Here is a 23,889-nt window from a genome sequence, read left to right on the forward strand (position 1 = left end):
AAGGCGGCTCACCACCACCTTCTCAAGGGCAACTAGAGATGGGCAATAAATGCCGGCTTTGCCAGCGACGCCCACATCCCGTGAACGAATAAAAAAAAACTCTCTAACCTCAACGGTTGCAATGAATTAGAGAGCCACTGCTTCTGTATTTAGTGCAAAATAAAATGCAAATTAATAATTAAAACTAGCAGCAAAACTTAAAACAGTTAATTGGGCTCTTTTTAAGCCAATGAAAAACTGTGAGGTGGCTGCACAGTATCCCAACACCAACTTCAGTTTAATACTTCTCTATTATGCACAACGGCTACAGGAACGACTTGGAATTACCCCTGCAGGCCCTGTAGCAGGTATGGTAACGTCAGGGACTGAATCAAATTCATTTGGTACGTCAGGTGCGATAGTTGTTGAACACAGATATGCTTCCGTGCTATACCCAACGAACAACAATGTTAATTTTAATACAATAGGCTTTGCTTTAAGAATAGCAGCTTTTAACAAACTTTTATTCAGACCCATTTGCTCTTGTAATTGTAGCCACAAATGGAAAATTGGACATGGCTGATTAGTCTAAAATTGCTTAAAACAAGTAACTACTTAATCAAGCACAACGTAATAGTAGATTACATTTTAACTAATTAACTCGTACGCAGGTTAGAATATATCAAGGTTTTTAAAATATTGATGGCCTACCCACTCATGGTTGAGTGCTTATAACCACCCATGGAATAGGTCTTAACTTGCACTTAAGCACGACTGGATGACTAGAACTTCCTTGCTGGGATCAACCAAACGTGCATGCACTCAACAGCTTTGCCCAGCAGCATCCTGGGTCGACCTCAGGGCATTGCAGGCAGCTCAAGTCCTGCACTACATTGTCGTTTGCAAACGCTGGCAAGCAGGGCTTTGTTTTGTACCAGTCTCACTCTCACTTTTTGCAGCATTGCTACTGTGGCTCGACCACACTTGGAGGACTGTGCACAGTTCTGGTCTCCATATTATCAAAAGGATATCGAGACACTGGAGAAGGTGCAAAAAAAAAGATTTACAAGGGTGATACCAGAACTGAGAGGATATACATATCAGGAAAGACTGAACAGGCTGGGGCTCTTTTCTCTACAAAAGAGAAGACCTAATAAGGGTCTCTAAAATTATGAAGGGGTTTGACAGGGTAGATGTAGAGAAGGTGTTTCCACTTGTAGGGAGACCAAGACTAGGGACCATAAATATAAGATAGTACCAATAAATCCAATGGGGAATTCAGGAGACACTTCTTTACCCAGAGAGTGGTTAGAATGTGGAACTCGCTACCACAGGAAATAGTTGAGGCAAATAGCATAGATGCATTTAAGGGGAAGCTGGATAAACACGAGGGAGAAAGGAATAGAAGGATATGCTGTTTGGGTTATATGAAGTAGGGTGGGAGGAGGCTCATGTGGAGCATAAACGCCAGCACAGTTGGGCTGAATGACCTGTTTCTGTGCTGTAAATTCTTTGTAAGTGGAGCTGTGCACTAGCCACATCCACTTAACTGCACTCCCCCTCTATGTCCAAAAATGCTGGAAAAAAGCAACAGCAACAAAGAAACCACCCACTAAATGTTTAGAAAGTTGAGCGCTTGGCTTAGTAAATATTTGTATAAACTTGAGCTTGTGGGATGTATGTGGGAACTTATTTCAACGTCTGAGAAAGGACACATACAATTTGTGCTTTTTCCCAATACTTTTTAACTCATGCTGAACACAAAAGTGAGCTTTCTATGACTCGAAGCTTGACCACATGCGCAAAATATCTGAGATGGCATTGCCACAGAGCAAACAATCAACCCTTCAACCATTGGTGGATACACTGGAAAAAGATATATCCTACCTCTGTGTGCTTCAAATCTCTCTGAACTAACAGAAAACTCACTGCCAGACCATGTAGTGCAGGCTAAAAAACAATTTAAATTTATTGCAAAGTAAAATTATGCAAAAGTAGGAATAAATCAGCAGATTAAAAAAAGTGCTTAATTCTCACCATTATTTTGAAACTTTTTTTTGAACCAACATAAAGATCCTTTGAGGTTCTTTTTGTACAAACACTTGCCATCCTGTCCTACCATAGCGATCTGTATATGAACTGCATGAACCGAACTAAAGAACTGGGGGAAAGCTTGCCTCAGATTCAGGCAGCTTCTGGCAATAGAACGGTCAAAGATCAGAACAAAGACAATTGCAGGAGATGGCTGTCATATTGTGTCGTTTGGCAGTAACACCCTGGGGTTGATTTTAACTCCTGGGCGGGAAAGAGGCCTAGCGAACAGTCAGCCTGTCTGGGAGCAGCAGTGGGAGGGCCCAGACGATTTTGACTGCTGTGCCTCATTAACAGGTCGCTGGTCGACTTCCTGACCAAAACAGCCCAGAAGTCGGCGGGTAGCACTTGCTCTGCCGTTATAATCAGGCGGCAGGAAGCCGTTGCCGGGGGACCAGAAGAAACGGACCCCAGCACTAAGGTGAGTGTGGTCAGGAAGTGGGGGTCGGAAGGGGATTCCGGTAGGGGGAGTGAAGCCCGGGGCAGGGGAGGCCCAAGATTTCGTTGTGGGGCCTGGAGGATAACTCCTGCTCCACATAAAAACCTTCCTGGCCATCTTCTGCCCCTAGATCCACTTCCCGACAGGTTTGGCCTGGTTAGGAAAGCCACCACGGCTCCCCCGCTCAGGCCTCAGGTGAAGATTCCCATCTGACACCATCAGAGCCCATTCTGCATATTTAAAGAAAGACCCTGCTGACTTCGGATGGGAGTCCTTGGTGCTTGCAATGTAAAATTGCAGTCGGTAGGATTGGGGCTGGAGGCTAAATCCATGTCCCCACCAACACCCCCCCCCCCCCGCCGCCCCTGTCTGCTTTAACCAGGAGGTGCCAATTCTGATATAATGTACACCCAGCTGGCCTTTTAAAAAAATAACCTCATTTTTGATAGTTCAACCATTCGAGATAACAAAAGCATCTCCTGTTCCAGTGACAGCCTTACGTATATTAACTAATCACAAGTCAGTGGTATCTGTGCGATCACTCGTCACCTGATGAGGCACTGTTTACAAAAGACAAAGACTGATTTGAAATCGAGCTAAGTCCACAAGGTTTTATTGATGTCCAATAGCCTGTAACCAACCTTGTATGAAAGAAAACGTACAGAGTATAACTGAGAGGTGAACTTGTCCTTGTGTGGAGGAAAATGGTGGGGAACTTCACCCACCAGGATTGGGAATTTGGGCACGCGTTTCCCACAATTTTACATTCAATTTTTGGCAGGAGCGTGCCTCTGGAAAAAGACCCCTTGGAAATCAACTCTTGCATTGCACTCAGGGCCATTTTCACTGGCTTGATCCATAGGGCTTAACAGTCACAGCAATTCACAACCTACAATTCTTCAGGTAGTGACACTCAAACCTACCTTTCAGTACACAAGCTCACGAGTTCCGTCCATTCTCACTCAAGCTGCTAGGTAGGGTTGTCATGTGGTGGGGAAAGATGGACGTCCTGACTATCATGTTCTGACAGGGAGAGGAGGGGGGTATTCAGTTGGCAGAATAACCATGGCAAGTCTGTGAAGATTATTGGCAACTTCAATATCCCCCAAGGACCAATTATTTCTTCAAAAAATGTTTGATTTTTTTTTAAGAAACAGCATGAATATTAATACACAGGAGTTGAATATTATCTACCCAGGGTTTCATTTGCCTTAGATGTGAGGTAAATGAATGCTTCCTAGACACACTTTTCACTGTGTATTGCATATGTGTGGGATCAATTGGCAAGAGGTATGACCATGGCTACTGCTGCACTATTGCTACAAATGCACAGCTGATGCCTGAGGCCATTGAGCTCTCGATCAATATGCATCAAGGGTTGCAGCGCCAGCATTTTACCGGACAGCTCCTCTATGCAGTGATGCGTGAATCAGCAGTTAACCCAGGAAGAGGAATTAATCACATCCCAGTAGAATGAGGTTGTGGAGCTGTTGTCAGGTGCAAAATGTATATGTACCCAACAAATCCTGTCGATTTTTAGCAGAACTCATCATTTTCCCAATATAAATAAAAATACTTCCAAACGTGCTCTACAAGTGTAACCTCTCTACGTGCCTAACACAATGAACTGCTGTAGCGACCATCGTTATGTATGCAAACATGGCGGCCATTCTGTGTCTGCAATGTCTCTCGAGCGACAATAAGATGAATGGCCAGTTAACCAGTTTTTTAAAATATGCCGTCTGTCGGAGTTCCCAATCTCAGCCACAGTGCACAGGGGATGTACTGAGTGCTAGATTTCGCTGGGAGGGAAGGGACTATCACCCAGGAAATCTCTATTTGGCTGTTGACACGCACTTTCTGCTGGCCGGCTTGTTAAGAGCAACACTGGTAAAAGTACTTTACTACTATACAAAAGTAGCCCATCTTCGTGGGCTGCAGGGAATGGCGGGCTCAGTGGGGATTTGCAAGGGGAAAATATGCAGAAAAAAAGAGGGTGCATACCCACATGGAACAACATGTACGCTCAAGGAAAAGCAACCAGACTTCTCCATTTCTCTCTCCCAACTGTGAGATTGTTTCAGTTAAAGGCTTGACTTCCATTTTCTGTGTTTCATCACCTGTCAATCAAAGCTTGCAAAATGCTGCAAATGTCGGGGATTTTCTAAACATGCCAGTTTCCTATACATATTCAAAAGTGCCTGAATGCTTCCCTGCATTCTGTCCCCACTTCCTCTACCTATTCCACTGGCACGCTGTGTGAAATAACTTGGGTGGGCTACTGAAGGCTAAGGCAAGAGGCTACAACTTCAAGAGAGGAGGGAAGAATTAATTTTTAAAACGCACAAAATTACTAAAGGGCCTGACGTCCCTTTGTTGGCCAAATGTTAGCAAAAGGTAGACATGAGTTTTGAAAAAATGTCCAGGGAAAGCACCAAGGGATGTTTGGCCAGGTTTGGCACTGCTCCAAGCATCCATATAACAACAACAACTTGCATTTATATAGCGCCTTTAACATAGTAAAACGTCCCAAGGTGCTTCACAGGAGCGATTATCAAACAAAATTTGACACCGAGCAGCTTAAGGAGCTATTAGGACAGGTGACCAAAAGCTTGGTCAAAGAGATAGGTTTTAAGGCGTGTCTTAAAAGGAGGAGAGAGGTAGAGATGCGGAGAGGTTTAGGGAGGGAATTCCAGAGCTTAGGGCCTAGGCAGCTGAAGGCACGGCCGCCAATGGTGGAGTGATGAAAATCGGGGATGTGCAAGGCCCAGAATTGAAGGAGCGCAGAGATCTCAGAGGGTTGTAGGGCTGGAGGAGGTTAGAGAGATAGGGAAGGGCATCTTAGGAGTCAGACACTTTCTTTGGGTTTTGGACAACAGATGCTTCATATTTTTTTCTGCAAACATATATAAAAGGTGAATTCATTTCACTCAGTTGTGCAGTTGTCTAACACATCTTGCTGCCACATTTGTCCATTGTGTGTTGTGAATTTCTCTGTCTTAGTTGTAGACTGCATTTGTTACCTCTAGACTCGACTATTCCAATCTCCTGACCGGTCTCCCACCTTGCACTCCGCTGCCCGTCTCCTGACTCGCACCAAGTCCCATTTACCCATCACTTCTGTTCTCGCTGGCCTACACTGGCTACCACCTTGATTTTAAAATTCTCATCCTCATGCTCAAATCCCTCCATGATCTCACCCTCCCTATCTATGTGACCTCCTCCAGCATGCTGGGCCTTCACACTGTACCAGCTGACCCCTTATCGACCACCACTGCCTTCCCCTTCCTTACTGATGCTTGGTACCTCCCCCTGTGCGTATGCTAAACATCACTGTCTATTTTTCTTTACTGTGTGTATCGGTGATGGCTTCTGTTTCAAGTGGGGGTGATGTAGGTTTGCCAACCCTCCAGGATTGATCTGGAGTCTCCAGGAATTGAAGATTAATCTCCAGGACATTGGTACGAGCAACACTTGGGAGAAAAATCATACGGGCATCAAAAAAAATTGTGTTTTTTATCTTTTCTTTGAGCGCTTCCATGTATTAGTGATAAAAATGTTAGAAATGGGGAAAAAAGGTTGTTTGACCGACAGTCAAGAATCATCCAATCGGGTAATGAAGAATCTGTAATTTCCAATTGGCCATGGGAAGGCGGTGCACAGTGAGGATGGAGGTGGTGGACAACCAATGGTGGGAGAGTGGGGGCGGACGCTTGTCCAATGAAACCTCCAGGAATACGTCCAACCAGAGTTAGCAACCCCTAGGGTGATGGGAGCTGGCGGTCAGGTGCATGATGCTCTTCGGGTGGTCTACTGAGTTCCTTTTGCTCCTTGGAGGATCGCAGATAGGATAGTCCGAGTATAGAGAAGCATATTTATCAGTCAGGTATTGTATTGTTATTACATGCTCTTTGCACAGTGTGTTTGAACAGGTCATGTAACACATGGTGCAATGATTAATATGGTACACCGCAGTAGCCCTGTGCTCCCCACAGTCTCTGCGACCCCAATATCTTCTAAAGTCTCTCTCCTTAACAAAATCAACCCTATTAACATGAGTTCCATGAGTCCACATTGTGCTCTACAGTTATGCGTCAGCTTTTTCTTTAAATGTGGTCTTGATCTATGACAGACCCACTTTTGAATTGTTGTGGATAAGCTCACAGTCCTCATATTGCAGACTTGAGCTGTACCAAACTGAATTCATCAGTAGTGTTCAGATTTTCCTCATCGGAAAGCAAGCTCGTGCCATGCAACAAAACAGACTACAGATTGTCATTTGAGATAAACACACTCCAACCGATTCCATCTCAGAGCATTGCTGTGGCAATAAGGAAATGTGTGTTTTTACCACACAGAATATTATTAAAACGGCTAGGTTTTCAAAAGGGAGGAAAAGAGATGGGTTGTCTATGGGAATCAGGCCAGTTGATCGATCTGGAAATTAGTCAGGATACTAGGAGCAAATTCAATTGTACATTGGTGAGGCCTTAGCAGGCATTTAAGACTCAGATGATGAGTGACAATGTTGCACATCATCATTCCATGCAAATATTCTTCTGTATTGTCTTGGTGGATTGACGTTGCCTTCTTCAGAGACCCTTAAAATTGAGTGATTCTCCTGTAGCTTTTAGTTCTGGCAAAAGATCCAAGCTCCATGGGTAAACTAGAAACTCCCATTGGCTAAATCAATCATATCATGGAGGTCAGTGAAAGACTGTTTTATCTGATAGCCCTTGGAGTCCGATAAGGACTATGCTCTTAAAAAAAACTATGCAAACCATTTGTTGCCCGGTTCTAATTTTGTTTTTAGCTATTGTGCTGTTTCAATATCCGACTAAATCAGTTGACTTCTGTGCACTACTTAACCTAAAAATAAATCTCATCACCAGCTTTACTCTCTACACATTGAAAATATCAAGCCGAGCAGACCAGTCATTTAGAAGAGACAGTGAAACGTGGTGGAAATCTCAGGCAAGCTCCAGTAGGCATTATGCTGCGAGTAGAGGTTAATTGTTAAACCTGAGCTCACTAAATTGTACTTATAAGTGCGCAGATTTCCATTCATTGGAGACTCTCCCTGTCTGCTTATGGAGACCGCCTTGCAGCTGCGCAAACAAGGCAAGAGTATGATGGGGGGGTGGGGGGAGCCGGAATTGTAACAGTGGCTTGAAAGCCAGTTTCACCGAGGGACTGGAATACACGAACAGAGAAGAATTACCATGAACAGTGGTGGAAGCCAACTGACTGGCCTTGTAGACGCGTTGTTAACAGATATACAGATTTATTAAATAGAGATTAACTCACATCACCCATCTTCAGTTGTAATGGACAGGAAGATTGTTGGGGTTTGGGGGGGGTGGGGAAAGGCCTAGGCTAATTAGATCATCATACTGGGAGAGCCTTCTATTCATGTCAAATATTGAGCTTCAAAAGTGGGAAAGATTGTACTTTCTGAGATGTAGATTTGCGTGTCTATCTGCATAACACACCGTTAGGGAAAGATTAATGTAGACAGAGAATAAATGTTTTCCAACTGACTTCTAAAGCCTCCAAATGCCCTCAGAAATGAACCTTGCCAGGAAAGCTGAAAGGCATCTGCCTTCAGGCAGTCTGACGGCTTATAAGTTTCCTATATTTTATTGAGATATTTATGCAGGGTGACCCAGTCTCAGTGAACAGATTATAATGAAGCACTGCTGCTGCCAAAGCTGTGATATACAGCTCAAGATCAAAAAGTCTGCACGTCTAATGCGCCTTCATTTAATGCTGCAATAGCCTCTTAAGACTAGGAATGCCAGTATTCCTTAGCGAATGTGACTGACATTTTATTGTGCCCAGTATTTTACAGATATATAACCGTTGATTATTCTGGTACCACGTGAACGCATGGCAGAACAGGACTCGAGCCTTCTCTTCTTTGTAAAAATGTTAAATCAGTAATGTGGGGTAGTGAACTTTACCGTCAAGAGAAAAGAGTCATGAAATTCATCTCTACCTGCTAGAAGAAGCTAATGTTGAACTTTCTTCTCTTGTTCTTTCTAAGCTGCAAATACCAAGTCCTACACAGTCTTTGTCCACTCTGCATCCTCACTATGTTAAAATCAAGACTAACTCATCCTTTCCCAAAACATCAAAACGATGGAACTCCTTCCCTCCCTCTCCCTGCAGTATTGTCTTCCTCCCACAATCCACAAGTGCCACCTAATGTTAGTTAAACTGATCTTCTAATTTTTAGCCACGGTGGCGTCCTGCACTAGTTGCTAGGCCTCTCACCAGTGAGGCAAACATACGACCTTCGACAAAACTCCATTCATACATAGTTGAAAATACAGTGCTTTGATTGACTGAACTTGGTTAGTGACAATCCAGCCAAATTTAGGAGATCCTCACTAGGTGCTTCAACATGGTACCAAGCAGTCACCCTCCTTCAATGCATCGGTGGTAACTGGGAATTTTCAGCTCCCATTTGAGCTCCCTGGCAGTGATTTTTGAAAGGAGCAACAGACTGGAAAACAAGGTAATTGGGTCAAATAGTAGAAATTCCTGTACACAATGAATCATCCAATGCGCAAATATATTAATAGGGTAGATAGAGAGAAACTGTTTCCTCTGGTGGGGGAGTCCAGAATAAGAGGGCATAACCTTAAAATTAGAGCTGGGTCATTCAGGGGTGATGTCAGGAAGCACTTCTTCACACAAAGGGTAGTGGAAATCTGGAACTCTCTTCCCCAAAAAGCTGTTGAGGCTGGGAGTCAATTGAAAATTTCAAAACTGAGATTGATCGATTTTTGTTAAGCAAGGGTATTAAGGATACGGAACCAAGGCGGGTAAATGGAGTTAAAATACAGATCAACCATGATCTAATTGAATGGCAGAACAGGCTTGAGGGGCTGAATGGCCTACTCCTGTTTCTATTGATTTAGGTTGAGGATTTTTATCAGCAGCCATGTATTTGACCTCAGTAATGGTGCTTCTTTTTGTTCTTTGGAGTTCTCAACACCTGACAAGAGCAATCCCTGAGTTCCTCATGGGTCCTGAACAAATCTGTAAAGAAAAAAAGCCACAAAAGGGATATTTATGTGGATTGAATCATCTGGAAAATAGTTGTGGCCGTTTCGTTTAGCTGGTACCTAGTTTGGGATTCAATCAGGCGCTTGGACTTCTGGTTTCATGGATACATTAGCTGCGGAAGGGGTAAATCAAAATTTAGGCAACGTTTTATAACAAATAATACGCAAGGAATGAGGAAAAGCCATTTCATCCTAGATGACAAGCTCTTTCCCTTGTTCCATTCAAAGCTCCATTTAAGTCTAAAGGAGATCAAACTTCAGTAAGAACTGTTTTGCCTGAGCTCCCTAGAGAGATTGTATTAATGAATGCAACTAGGCCTCAGCCAGCCTCGCTCAATTGTATTTTCTTGTGCACAAAAATGCAGTTGAAAGAGCTGTGTGCCTTAACTTTGGCCAAACTAAAACGTTTTTTTAATGTGAACATAACGAGCAAAATACTTAACATTAGCATTTTCCAGAAAAAAAATCCATCTTTTGACAATTTTTCTTTAATAAAAATATTAGCTCCTGTGGCGATGCATTAAATACAAGGTGGAGTAGCCCACGTGCTTAACAATCCAATTGCAAAATGGTGGTCCTGAAAATATTATGGAATAATCAGGTCAATTAAATAAGTTTTTTTTTAAAAATGAAAGTGCCGAATTATATCTCCTTAGACATTTGATAAATAATCTCCCTATCTTCGTTTTGCTATTGATAGTCATGGCCCGGAATTTCTTGCAAACACGTGCTGTAGTAACGGCGCGCGTCATTACTTCGGTGCAAATTTTCCAGGAAATTATGGCGCAAGTTATTTATGCTAAGCCAAAGTTTCCTGGGGCCCTCTGCGCCACTTCTCCGGGACCCTTGCCGGAACAGTGAGAATTCCATTATCGTAGCTCAACCCCCACCCCCTTAAAATCAATGGTGATGTCCAATTTGCTGCATCGATGCTGCTTTATTCACCCCCGTCTCTTAGACTGAACCAGGACAGCACTGGTGACCTAGTGATTAATAGTGAAGGAAGAGGACTGCAAAATCTCACTGGAGAACCTCAACAAGCTCGAAAAGGCACTGGCTTAGTTAAAAAGAACTTAGCAGCAATTATGTTTCGTAGAATAAACACAAAATTATCGAGACGCCTATTTGCAGACAGCAGAGTCGGCCAAACACCCTGTAGATGAAGACACTGGCCAACTCCAAGCAAAATTCTTACCCTTTGCAACAGTATGATTTCAAGGCCGTTGACAATTAACTTGCTAAAATACAACTATAATTGTTTTAGCATTAATGGTTCATTCACCCTATCTGGGAACACAGGATTTGAACCAAGTTGGTGGTAGGTTTCCAGGTATCTCCCGGACACTTGTTGGTCACTCTTTTTGAGCGGACTCAGAGCTCACGGCGATCAACGATCCTCCATCTTTGACTGAGAGGGTAATCTTTTCATCCAACTTTCTTTAATCAGGTATGCTTTTCCCTTCAACTTTGGATAATCGCTCGCCTACTTCATCTCACCCTATCAACATATCCTTCTATTCCTTTCTCCCTCATGTACTTATCTAACATCCCCTTAAAAGGCATCTACACTATTCACCTCAATTACTCCTTGTGGTAGCGAGTTCCACATTCAAACCACTCTCTGGGTAAAGGAGTTTTTCCTGAATTGCTTATTGGGTTTGTTGGTGATTATCTTATATTTATGGCCCCTAGTTTTGGACTCCCTCACAAGAGGAAACATCTTCTCCACGTCTACCCTACCAAACCCTTTCATAATTTTAAAGACCTCTGTTAGGTCACCCCTGAGCCTTGTCTTTTCTAGAGAAAAGAGCCTCAGTCCTTCCTGATAGTTATAAGTGCTCAGTTCTGGTATCATCCTTGTAAAATTCTGGGCCCATTGTTAGTTCTCTTACTATGCCTTCTAAGCACAGCACAACTACAGTTCTATGGCACTTCTCACATACAGGAAGAATCTTCATTTTTTTTCAAAGCAGAGGAAAAACTGCATGTTGAGTAGGAAGAAAAAAAAAGGAAAATGGAAAAGTTCTGTGGGGGGTGAGGGGGGGGGGTGGTGTTGGGGAGGGAGTAGGGAGAACATGGAGACAGGGCACAATTGAAGAGAAGGGTTTTCAGGAGGTTTTTTGAAAGAAGGATGAGGGGATGGGCATCTGCAAAAGTCCGGGTATCATTCATGTTGCTGTCATACTGGGTCTTTCAAGTGCACCAGTAAGAGGGTATGGGGGCCACAATAAAATGCAATGTTCTGCACGTGGCCTAATTATGTAGTGCCGTTAATGCCATATTCTGGGATTTCAGCCGTGTTTCTGATATTCTATGTAAATCTAATTCTTCCCTGGTTTCTCACCACTTCACGCAGCAGACATTCTGAAAGACTGTGCCACAAGCACCTTCACATCCCCTTCCCCATGCCCCCCCCGCCCCGCAATCCCTCTCCATCAATGAATTGCCGATATTCATCTTGCAATCAAAGTTAATATTTTCCACGCAGACATGCATTAAGCTTGGATTCATTCAGGTTAAACAACATTTGACAACCATTAGCCTAAATGCTGAGAGCTTTCCACATCCCTTTGAACAATATCTGCCCATGAACTTTGCCACTGCACACAATTTTGTCTGGTTTTTGACCCATTCACCCAGATCATTTATGCAGATTGTGAAAATATCAGTCCAAGGTTTAACCCCTGGGGACTACCACTAATTGCTTCTCCCCTACTCAAATAACACTCATTTATAATCACCCTCTGTTTCCTATTGCCTAGCCAGCTTTTGATCACTTCACCACTTACCAGTAACCAGTCTCTTGTGAGCTACCTTATCAAATGCCTTTTGAAGTCAAGAGTTTACCAGATTTCAGCTCTGAGATTGCAATATGAAGTCCAAGTTCAGTCTGAGAGTCAAAATTTGCAAAGAAATATCAATAAAGTGACTTGATCACTGGGGATTCTTACACTACTTTGACTGCCTGAAGTTACTCGACAGAATCAAGTGGGCAAAGCTGAATCATTCACTTGTCTATGCCATTCATACGCATCATAACATCTCATTGCTCCTAACCCAGCAGACTGTGAGCACACAACTAGAACGAACAAGCTTTTCAAACGAGACTCGACATTAGAAGAATTCTTTCACTCACCGAGCAGTGAATACATGGAATAGATGCTCCAGGAAAAGCAGTTGAGGCTGAGATAATTAACCCTGTTAAAAGAAAACCAGATAAATATCAAGGAGGGGAGGGGAAGGGGAGAGGTTTTCCCAGTTACTGTGTGTTAATGACAATCACAAATGGAGCGATTTCCTACATTCTCTATTGTCATTGAAGTTACAGCATGGAAACAGGCCATTCGGCCCAACCAGTCCATGTTGGTGTTTATCCTCCACACCAGCAGTCGTCCTAATCTCATGTGCCCACCCATATCCCCTTCATTCCCCTAATCGTAAAGCCTTAATGATTTCACTGGAGGACAGTAGTCAGAGGAAATCTTCCCACTGTGTTCACAATGTTTCTGTTACAGAGGAAATCTTCATTCCATGCTTGGCAATGGGATTGAAAACTATATAAGAACATAAGAAGTAGGAGCAGGAATAGGCCATTCGGCCCCTCGAGCCTGCTCCGCCATTCAATAAGATCATGGTTGATCTTCTACTTCAACTCCACTTTCCCGCCTGACCCCCATATCCCTTGATTCCCTTAGTGTCCAAAAATCTATTGATCTCAGTCTCAAATATATTCAACGACTGAGCATCCACAGCCCTCTGGGGTAGAGAATTCCAAAGATTCACAACCCTCTGAGTGAAGAAATTCCCCCTCATCTTGGTCCTAAATGGCCGACCCCTTATCCTGAGACTATGCCCCCTAGTTCTAGACTTTTCAGCCAGGGGAAACATCCTCTCAGCATCTACCCTATCAAGCCCTCTCAGAATCTTATACATTTCAATGAGATCCCCTCTCATTCTTCTAAACTCCAGAGAGTATAGGCCCATTCTACTCAATCTCTCCTCATAGGACAACCCTCTCATCCCAGGAATCAATCTAGTGACAGGAGTGAGCTTGATGAATCAAATGACCTCGCCTCAATCCACATTTCCTGTTATTAGATTTTTTTAATAAAATGCTGCCTAATTTCTGATTTTCCTCCTAAACATATCCGGTGTATCTGTTATGCCAGAAACCCAAGGTAAAAATTATGGATATTGGCCACAAATAAAATTTCCAGATTCTATGAATATACCTTTCAAGTTTTTTTTCTTTACATAATTCTTTAGGATTCATGAGGAACTCGGACTGTCATGAATGAGTATTAAGAATTTTAAAACACACGACATTTAACAAAGAGAAGCAGCATGACTGAGGTCACATAAATGGCTGCTGATTATCGTCCAGACGACCTGTTTTGCATAGATTAAATCCACTGATTACATTTTCAGCAATCTGTGCAACTGCCAAAAAATTTTCCTAATGTGTTGTCGAGAGAACCAATTAGAAACATAGCAACAGAAGGAGGCCATTCAGTCCCTCAAGCCTGTTCCGCCATTTAATGAGATCATGGCTGATCTGTACCTGAACTCCATTTACTCACCTTTGTTCTATATCCCTTGATAGATTTTTATTGGGCAAAGTTATCTCTCTCAGTCTTGAAAGCTCCAACTGACCCCCAGCGTCCACAGCCTTTCGGGGGTAGAGAATTCCAGATTTCCACCACCCATTGTGTGAAGGGAGTGATTTCGCTCCTAAATGGCCGAGCTCATCGGAGTGATAGCACTCTCGCCTTGGAGTCAGGTGGTCATTGGTTCAAGCCTCACTCCAGAGACTTGAGCACATAATCTAGGCTGACACTCCAGTGCGGTACTGAGGGACTGCTGCACTGCTGGAGGCGCTGTCTTTTGGATGAGACATTAAACCAAGGCCCCACGAAAATGATGGGCAGGAAAAGATCAGCTGGTCTATCAAGCCTGCCCCACACTCATGATGCCTAGAGCATCATGACTAGACACATCCTACCCCCCCCCCCCCCACCCCCGCAGCCATGTGATCTCCTGGGAAAGGTAAAAAAAAGAGAAAAAACCCAGGGCAAATAAGGGAAAAAAATACTCTGATAAGGTTACTGTCTTGTAATTAGTTCCACTCATTCATTATTACACTGGAACATAGGACAGGAATGTGTAGGACTGGAAGAGACCGTTGCAGTCCATTGAACCGGTCCTGAAGTTCAAAAATCCCGTACACTACTCTTTTTCATACCCTTCAATTGTGTTCTTAGCCAAATATCTATCCAACTCCCTCTTGATCATAACGAGATGATCCACTTCCAATGCATCCCTGGGCAGTCTGTTCCATATAGTCGCCACCCTCTATATAGAATAGAATAGAATCATAGAATCTTACAGGACAGAAGGAGGCCATTCGGCCCATCGAGCCTTTGAAACTGCTGTACAATTTAGTCCCACAGCCTAGCTTTTTTCCCCCGTAACCCTGCAAATCAGCCCTCTTCAAGCACATGTCCAATTGCCTTTTGAAAGTTCCTATGGAATCTGCTTCAACCACCCTTTCAGGAAGTGTGTTCCAGATCTTAACAACCCTCTGTGTAAAAAAAAATTGCTCCTCATTTCCCCTCTAGTTCTTTTACCAATTATTTTAAACCTATGACTTCTTGTTACCGACCCACTTGCCAGAAGAAACAGTTTCTCTCTACTTGCTCTATCAAAACTCATCATTTTGAGCACCTCTATTAATTCTCCCCTTAACCTTCTCTGTTCTAAGGAGAACAATCCCAGCTTCTCCAGTCTCTCCACATAACTGAAGTCCCTCATCCCTGGTATCATCCTGGTGAATCTCCTCTGTACCCTCTCCAAGGCCTTGACATCCTTCCTACAGTGTGGTGCCCAGAATTGTACATAATACTCCAGCTAAGGCCTAACCAGTGATCTGTAAAGGTTTAGCATGACTTCCTTGTTTTTGTATTCAATGCCCCTATTTACAAAGTCAAGTATCCCATACACTTTCTTAACCACATTATCAACTTGCCCTGCCACCGTCAAAGATTTGTGTATATGAAGTAGCCAAATCTACACAAGTAGCCACCTCCAACAGTGCAGCAGTCCCTCAGTATGCCACTGGAGTGTCAGCCTGGATTATGTGCTCAAGTTTCTTGAGTGGGGCTTGAACCAATGACCTTCTGACTCTGAGGCAAGAGTGAAACCACTGAGCCAAGGCTTACACTTATGAGCCAGGCCATTGAGCCAAATCTGCACAAGTCACCTTCCCTTTATTTGAGAGTCTGAGTCTGTGCTGCCTGGTTATTTAGAGTTTGTAGTTAAGTCAATTAAGTATCCTTTTTAAAACACGCTAACTGAATTTGCATCGACGGCCTTCTGGGGCAGTGTATTCCACATTCTCGCAACCCTTTGCATGTCGAAGAATTTAAAAAAAAACGAGGGCAATCCCTTGTCATTGTTTACAAGGCCAAATTGTACTTCTCGCTATTGTGGCACCAGATAAATTCGGAATGAACCTTGACACAGAGTCCACAAATGAGGGAAGGTTAACACAATGATGAACTGTCAAGTTTGTGAGGCCAAGCATTTTCTGAAGGCCGATCCCGTTTTTCACCCAAGGTACTTCCTGCTTGTCCCCCGAGGAGATTAGATGCAGTGTTCGGTTAGCACAGTTATGTGCTGAGCCACACTGCTGACTGCCAGCCTTAGCACTGCACTGGAATGTGACCTTATCTGCACTCACTCTGGTGGAGGATATTAAAATGTTACTACAGTGACAAAATTGCTAATGTCAAAAAAAAACCTCATTTTGTAAAAATATTTGGATCCATGGCGAAGTATTTATAGATAATCAGCCAGTGACATCACTTATTTGGACATTGTTCAATGGATTCTGGGCCACATATTCCTCACTTTGCTAATTTTGGTAAGAAAGTAGACAGCAGTTATAAAGTGGTGTCATGTTAAGAGAAAGAGGGAACAGATTATCTATCTGCGTTTAATTTTGCTGTGATGATTCCTACTCCTCCAAGAAAGGAAGTGAAAAAGCTTAGAGAGGAAACAGCTCATTTTTACTTATTAAACATCATTAACAATGAACTCTTGAAGGATGAGCTACATATACCTTGTGTCCTTAAAAATGTGGATATTATACAATGTTGATAATTGTAAAATGTGTGCATACGTACAAGGCTATGCTTGGTTTTGAACTGTCCTGGACCTGCTTGCCAGGGATAGCTGCAGCCCCAATCCTACGTCCAACATTGACACAGGTTTGAGTTTTAAAGAAACATTTTTTTAAAATAAAGCTACCACAACCACAAAGAAAAGCAAGGAATCTTTTATTCAAGTCTGACTCTGGTTTTCTTCCAAATGTGAACTTGAACTGGGGTCAGAAGCCTGAAGTAAAACACATACGTACGCGCACAAAACACACCTTTTCTTAATGGGGAAAGGTGGCTACATTCATACAGGGGAAAGTTCCCATCACTGTTCAACATTAAGATCTTTAGCTGTGTTGTACCTGAGGAGGGAAATCTAGGGTTGTCACTTTGGGCATAAGCACATACAAGGCCTTATGAGTCAATCAAAATTTTCTCAATTATCTTCAAACCGTTCGTCCTTCATGTTCCACCGCTGGATTAATGAACTTTGGGAAATTTATACCAGTTATGGCTTGTTTGCTGCTTGAGAAATGTTAAAAGATCATTATTACAGGTGCTCCATGATTGGTTACTAATTTTATTTTTTGTTAGAGCAACAAAAATTGCATTCTCCGGAAGCGTACACATCAAAACCACACATTCCTGCAACTTCATTAATGTGCGATGTCGCCATTTGTCTTTTAAAAAAGGAAAATATGACCCTTTAATTCCAGATCGCTAACGTCAATTGCCATGAACCAATTAGTTATGCTAGGTCATATGGGCACCTGCATTGGGATAACATACTTCATGTAACCTTGAGAAAGAAGCAGAAATCAGAGAAAAATGTTCATAAATTCTTGACTCTAAAATATGATTTTTCTTTTACATGCTAATTATACTTCAGATTCTGCATCTACATGAAGCATCTTCAGTTTTGCATGGATGCACACTGTGCGGTGTAGTGTGTGCGCGGAGTGACTTGAATCTCATTTAGGTACGAGCACTTAGATTTAAAATCAGCTGAACAAATTTTCACACCACTGCTAATGACTGCTTGTATTTGGCATCCTTAAATGTGGTGCTAAAAACATACTTTTCTCTCATTGGATATGTCTGGTTCAGAGTGTCCTGTCATTTTTTATCCAAGTCTCCTGCAGTTTAAATCGATATCATCACACTCACACATGACATGTACTTGTGCTCCTGTATCCAATTTACATAGAATTTACAGCACAGAAACAGGCCAGTCGGCCCAACTGACCTATGCTGGTGTTTATGCTCCACATGAGCCTCCTCCCATCCATCTTCATCTCACCCTATCAGCATGTCCTTCTATTCCTTTCTCCTTCATGTACTTATCTCGCTTCCCCTTAAATGCATCTCTGCTATAAATTTAAATGGTATGCCTGCTTCACTCATTACTAATGGGCACGTCTTAAATCTCTCATTTTCTTGACTTGCAGCCGTTACATCCATGTAAAAGTTCTCACCAACTTCTCCCAAAGTGGAAAAGTTGGTCACTTACCTGTTCAGCTTCAACGAAACAAATAGGTTATAAAGTCTCTAGGCTTTCCATTGGATCGAATGGAAATTTTTTTAAACCTTAATTTCGACACTCATTTTTTAAAAAAGTATGATAGGAAAAGATCAGTCAGCGCTCTGCTAATATTTAAATTCAGGCACGAGCAACAGATCCCATTTACAAATCGCTGTCTGCAATGGATATTTTTAAACTAATGATCTGGACTCCAGATTGTTTTGTTGTAAACCTGCAGTAATGGCTTCATAAACACCATCATTACCTTCCCGTGAACTTCAACCTGCCCCGATCCCAGCTTTCGACAGACCTCTGCAAAAAAATTAAAAGCGCCATTTTGTCTCCTGTCAGGAGAGGAGGGGAGCACTATGGGAAAGTTACATTTAGACAATAAACTGGGATCATACCCACATATTCCTTTTTTCAAAGAAAAAGAATAAAAAATTTGCCTCTCAGTGGTCCCTACAGATGGTCATATTTATATGCAACTTTTCTCAAGTGCCAGAATCAAAGATAGTTGCCATGGATACTGGTCATTCTCTAGCCGAGAGTGCAAAATCCAGGATATCTGCATATTGAGAGTATCTTAGATTGGGAAATGGGGTGCAGTGCAGTGATCATTCAGAAACAAAATGAATGGCATGTAACAATACAAAGAAGAGATGCTTCAACATTAACCTAATCCTTAAACTGAGATGGAGAATGTTACACTACCTTCTAATTACTTTCTGCTATCCATCATCCTATATATAAAACATACAGCAGCACTAGGTACTCCAGTAAAAAGAGTACAGTAGAATCTACTTGTAGTGCTCATTAGGCTTGAATCTCGGTTGCCAAAAACAATTTGTGTAAAATGTATAGGTTTTCCATTGATTATACTGACCAGTTTGTGCTGGGCCTCTTAAGAGTCCCTGCAGGGCTGTTCAGTGCTGACGAACACTTCAATCAACTGATTAAAGTGCCTGTTAGCACTTGAGCAGCGTTACATTCAGAGTGCCTGTTTGCGACCAAATGGGGTAGATTTTGGCCGTGCAATAGCTCACTGACCAAAAAAGAAACCTTTTGCAGCGATGATCACTACCATTGCCATAGCAACCCTTGGCTGGGATTGTTCTCCTTGGAGCAGAGAAGGTTAACAAGAGATTTAAGAGAGGTGTTCAAAATTATGAGGGGTTTTGATTGAGTTAATAAGGAGAAACTGTTTCCACTGGCAGGAGGGTCGGTAACCAGAGGACCAGAGATTTAAGAGAATTGGCAAAAGAACCAGGGGGGAGATGAGGAGAATTTATTTTAAGCAGCGAGTTGTTCTGATTTTTTTAATTCATTCATGGGATGTGGGCGTCGTTGGCAAGGCCAGCATTTAGGTGGTGGTGAGCCACCTTCGTGAACCGCTGCAGTCCGTGTGGTGAAGGTTCTCCCACAGTGCTGTTAGGAAGGGAGTTCCAGGATTTTGACCCAGCGACAACGAAGGAACGGCGATATATTTCCAAGTCGGGATGGTGTGTGACTTGGAGGGGAACGTGCAGGTGGTGGTGTTCCCATGTGCCTGCTGCCCTTGTCCTTCTAGATGGTAGAGGTCGCGGGTTTGGGAGGTGCTGCCGAAGAAGCCTTGGCGAATTGCTGTGGTGCATCCTGTAGATGGGACACACTGCACCGGTGGTGAAGGGAGTGAATGTTTAGGGTGGTGGATGGGGTGCCAATGAAGTGGGCTGCTTTGTCCTGGATGGTGTCGAGCTTCTTGAGTGTTGTTGGAGCTGCACTCATCCAGGCAAGTGGAGAGTATTCCATCACACTCCTGACTTGTGCCTTGTAGATGGTGGAAAGGCTTTGGGGAGTCAGGAGGTGAGTCACTCGCCACAGAATACCCAGCCTCTGACCTGCTCTTGTAGCCACAGTATTTATGTGGCTGGTCCAGTTAAGTTTCTGGTCAATGGTAACCCCCTGGAATGCACTGCTTGAAGCAGATTCAATAGTAATTTTCAAAAAGGGAATTGGGTATATATATATATATACACTTGAAGAGGAAAAATCTGCAGGGCTATGGGGAAAGAGCAGGGGCGTGGGATTAATTGGAGAGCTCTTTCAAAGAGCCAGCACAGGCACGATGGGCCAAATGGCCTCCTTCTGTGCTGTAAGATTCTATGAACTCCCAACTATACCTTAGCATACAAATTCATTTAAAAGGGACGTCTGCTTATTGTTAAGGGGGAAGAGAGAAAGGAGAAAGACAGTCAAACAAGGGAAAATGCAGGAGAGCGCCATCCAAAGAAGGAGAAAGAGATAGATCAAGAGGAACAAGACAAAGACGAGGATAAGAGAATTGGAGAGTTCAAAACAGAGTGTCGCAGGAAGAAATAATTTCTTTTTAAAACGTTTGTTTGGACTAGCACCACAGACGATCAATTAATGCCCTTTATTTTCTACTAAAACTCCTGAGACAAGCAATATAATTTAGAACACCCATTCACTTTCATATACTAGATGACATTTTTATGGCAAGTTAATTTTTATTTTTTCTGCTTTTCTCAGCTTTATGGGCTATCTTCTGCTATTTTCGGTGAAAAAATAGACATCAGTAAATAGTGCTGTTCCTTGCTTTACACTCACAAGGTGTCAGCCTTGGCTTAGTGGTCGCACTCCCATCCCAAATCTGAAGGTCATGGTTTCAAGCCCCACTCTAGGATTTGAGTACACAATCGAGGCTGACACTCCCAGTGCAGTACTGAGGGAGTGCTGCACTGCCGGAGGTGCCGTCTTTCGGATGAGACGTTAAACCGAGGCTCCGTCTGCCCTCTGAGGTGGATGTGAAAGCACTATTTGAAGAAGAGCAGGGGATTTCCCCAAAGTGTCCTGGCCAATATTCCTCCCTCAACCAATAGCACCAAAACTGATTATCTGATCATTTATCTTGTCACTGTTTGTGGGACCTTGGTGTGTATAAATTGGCTGCTGTGTTTGCCTATAAAAATACAACAGAGACTACACTTCAAAAGTACTTCATTGGCCGTGAAGTGCTTCAGGACATCCTGATGTGAAAACCACTTATATAAATGCAAGTTCTTTCTTCATCTCCTTTTTCACTAAAAATAGCAAACAGAGGAAAATACATCCCGATGTTTCCCCATGACATGCATTGTACCACATCAGAGGGCAAACAGGCAATCTGGTCTCAAACTTGTACCAAAGCCATTTTATAATTTAACACCAGGAGGCACACACAAGCAGATCAGTGCGACTCCCCTTCTGAGTTACTTCCTGAGTCTGTCTGTCTTAAAGCTTAATAGACACTGATAATAAAATGATTTAATTGGTTTTCTAATTGATCTGTCAAGATGACATGGGTTGCCCCAGCATCATCAATAAAGGGACACATTTATACCTAAAAAAGGGGGTGTGGTTTAAGGGGCATAAACTAAAAAAAATAAATACAAATAAAAGCCACAGCTACAAAAATAATAGGCCCGTCATCCACTTTTCTTTGAGTGCTTCAGTTTAAAAAAAAAAAAAATTTGTACTCTGTATATGTTTATAGAAAACTTATTTTAAATACAACTTCTGTTCGATAGTGGAGCATGTCTTCAAGACCACTTCTGTAGAGAGGCAACTGGTCTGCGGTGGCCAATTAATGGAAATTCCAACACATCATTAATATTCGTTCTCCAGGACTACCTGCAGTCAGTCCCAAGGGAAACAACTATTGAGAAGTTTCATTGCAATTAAGAAAAAGGCCATCATGCCAATGAATCCCCTCCCGTCCCTTTGGATTCCAATGTCAAAGGCCAATCTTTTTGTCGTTATTTCCTGTTCTTTAGCTCTCTCTCCCAAAACCACTTCACTTTGCTACCTCTCTCCCTTCCTCCAAAAGCCTCTTAAAAAAAAACACTTCCTTGAACCATGCTCCCACATCATTCCTGTCTCCTGTATACAGTCCTGCTCCCCCTCCCCCCCCCCCCGACTTTTGTAAAGTGCTCCGAGACATCGTTCTACGTGAGGGGAGCAAAATAAATGCAAGTTCTTGGTTGCAAAGTTTCCTTTTTATTATGGGCTTCCCAACTGCCACTTAGTTATAATTGGATGTGAGCAAAGAAATGCTAATTTTCCCAATTGTGACTTTTTTTTTATAGTCCAAGTAACATTGGTGATATTTTACAGGCCATCTTTGTTAAACGAAGTTTCACCTATTTTCTGAAGGAAGGTCGTTCTGGGGGGTTAGTATGCAGTTCTGATGAACATCCATGGAGCCATCCTCAAGTTACTTTGCTTCCATTACCTTGGCATGGATAAGCAAGACCATCCCTATAATGCCTCTTCATGTAATTGAATAATAATTGGAGGATGAATAGAGCCCTGTTCTAATCTACACCATTTAAGTATATGGACCCCTATATATAAATACAAGTTTTTTTCCTCCTTGTTCATTTATGACAAGTGACTGAATTAAAGCAAATTCTTCAAAGCTAAAACGAGACACTGTTATTTCAATTTTGTCCATGTTAGGATTAGGAGCTTCCCCTATCCCGTCCCTCTATTTATGCTGTCAGCACCCACTGTTTTCATAAAAGTGCACAGGTTTATATATTCCTTACATCAAAGAAGCTGGCATGATGAAAGCTGTCCTGCCTCGGTCCCTCCACCATGTTTAAAGCAGATCCCCATCGTATAACTGGGGAGACTGAGACTTGGGACAACAGCTGCTGGAAGAACACATACTCATATATCCAGGGGTCAGTGTTTATCAACAACAACTTGCATTTATATAGCGTCTTTAACGTAGTAAGACGTCCCTAAGCGCTTCACAGGGGCGTTACCAAACAAAATTTGACCCCAAGCCACACAAAGAGATATTAGGACAGGTGACCAAAAGCTTGGTAAAAGAGGTAGGTTTTAAGAAGCGTCTCAAAAGGAGGAGAGTGAGGTAGAGAGGCGGAGAGGTATAGGGAGGGAATTCCAGAGCTTAGGGCCTAAGCAGCTGAAGGCATGGCCGCCAATTGTGGAGCGATGAAAATCAGGGATGCGCAAGAGGCCAGAATTGGAGGATCGCAGAGATCTCGGAGGGTTGTCGGGCTGGAGGAGGTTACAGAGAAAGGGAGGAATTTGAAAACAAGAATGAGAATGTTAAAATTGAAGCATTGCCAGACCGGGAGCCAATGTAGGTCAGCGAGCACAGGGGGTGATGGATGAATGGGACTTGGTGCGAGTTAGGATACAGGCAGCAGAGTTTTGGATGAGCTAAAGTTTGCAGAGGGTGCAAGGTGGGAGGTCAGCCAGGAGAGCATTGGAATAGTCGAGACTAGAGGTAACAACGGGATGGATGAGGGCTTCAGCAGCAGATGTGCTGAGAGTAACTAACAGTCGCTGAAGCTCTGTACATCCAATTGGTGGAACCACTGTTCAATGGGATATGTTCATTGTGTGAAGCTCTTTGAAATGTTTTGATGTGATAAGGTGCCGTGTAAATGCAATTATTATTATAGCAGGGTGCTATCCAACTGGATTGCACACATAACCTCCCAAAACCCAACATGATCTACATATTTCCTGCCTCCTGCCACTTCAGGAAGTCTATGCGTATTGAAATATCAATGTTAGACTACCGTCAATCATGTGTCCCCCTACACATTGCAA

At 42.8% G+C, this 23,889-nt stretch overlaps 1 long non-coding RNA gene across 4 annotated transcripts in view; it reads right to left on the reverse strand.

The window, feature by feature from the left end:
- The window catches only part of LOC137306953 (uncharacterized), a 225,362-nt gene that overhangs the window by 87,103 nt on the left and 114,370 nt on the right, over positions 1-23,889 (reverse strand). For all 4 annotated transcript variants that reach the window (XR_010958971.1, XR_010958973.1, XR_010958974.1 and 1 more), the window contains exon 3: positions 12,719-12,780. This is a non-coding gene — a long non-coding RNA (uncharacterized lncRNA). The remainder of the gene's footprint in view (positions 1-12,718; positions 12,781-23,889) is intronic.

The sequence above is a fragment of the Heptranchias perlo genome, chromosome X (assembly GCF_035084215.1).
Source record: "Heptranchias perlo isolate sHepPer1 chromosome X, sHepPer1.hap1, whole genome shotgun sequence".
Classification (NCBI taxonomy): Eukaryota; Metazoa; Chordata; class Chondrichthyes; order Hexanchiformes; family Hexanchidae; genus Heptranchias; species Heptranchias perlo.